The 1113-nt window shown below is 35.8% G+C and overlaps 1 long non-coding RNA gene across 1 annotated transcript; it reads right to left on the bottom strand.

Moving 5' to 3' along the window:
* Positions 1–663: 663 nt before the first annotated feature.
* Positions 664–1096, bottom strand: LOC109593269 (uncharacterized). The gene is made up of 3 exons (XR_002190853.1): positions 990–1096; positions 830–937; positions 664–785 (listed from the first exon to the last, which is right to left on the bottom strand). It is a non-coding gene; the product is annotated as an uncharacterized LOC109593269 (long non-coding RNA).
* Between the last annotated feature and the right edge of the window lie 17 nt (positions 1097–1113).

Raw genomic sequence — 1113 nt, 5'->3', positions numbered from 1 at the left:
AGACCCCTTAACTCGATCAAGCCTAACTAGAACTGGTCCTTGTCTTCTTTGAGAGTAAAATGGAAGTCCATTTGGTACCAAAACCCCTTTCTTCCTGCGTTTTTCCTTGAAGAAGCAACACCATCTAGAGCCGACATTTTTACATGTGAATAAAACGGAAGCCACCATGCCCAGGGCCCCGCCTTTTATACCGCACCTTCTCGTTTAATCTTCTTTGAAAACGGGTGTGGTCACAGTGAAATAAAATGGCGCCAGCTATCAATTCTTCATTGTTCTCAGTTCATGTTCTTGACCTTACAAGTTACAAGTCACTCACTTGAGTCAGCAAGAATGAAAGAGAAGTCTCTACTACTTTCCAAATACAGCAAGGAAGATTAAGAAGGCAGATATGCCACAGTTGTGAGCTTGTAAAGCCTCCACAACTACTGACATAACCTATGACTGCAGTTACTGTCTCTGGCTTCCAACACAACTTTTTTGCTGCAGAATGTGATAAACTGATAAAGAAAATTTGTATTTCCAAGCATGATAACTTCATTACAAACTACTGTATTTACTCATGTACATGTACAATAATGTAGCTCTATACCATGTAACCTTTAAAATATAGCGTGGCTAGGGGGCTGAGCCCCTTAATGTTTTACATTCGTCTAGTTATTATTATTATTAATTTAAAATGATTTGGAATTATTATTAAAACCAAAAAAAGATTATAATTGTTTTCTTCATCATAGTCTACCAATGTTCCACAAGCAAGACACTTCATGTTTTGTAACTTAAGACACCTAAAGAGCCATAAATTAAGAAGGCACTAAAATAATAAACTTACATTACTGAGAAATTAATTTCCCAAAATCTCCATCATTAATGAACTCTCGGGTTCCATGTAGTGAAGCAGATCTTTCAAAGGTATCTTGTCACACATAGTCCTACAAAGCTTAGTTCCATAACATAACCATAAATTCTACATAAGCAAAGGAACTACATACCTTCCTTAACCAGCATGATGAAGGCAGGTTCACAAAAAAATTCAATGCTATTTGAAGTGAACTATAATGACAAATGATGATAATAAATTAAAACACTATGATTAAACTGACCTTAACAAGAGCT

This window comes from Amphimedon queenslandica, unplaced genomic scaffold (assembly GCF_000090795.2).
Source record: "Amphimedon queenslandica unplaced genomic scaffold, v1.1 AMPQUscaffold_2253_Cont25744, whole genome shotgun sequence".
NCBI lineage: Eukaryota > Metazoa > Porifera > Demospongiae > Haplosclerida > Niphatidae > Amphimedon > Amphimedon queenslandica.
The sequence above is the reverse complement of the archived record's forward strand: the minus strand, read 5'-3'. Positions and strand labels throughout refer to the sequence as shown.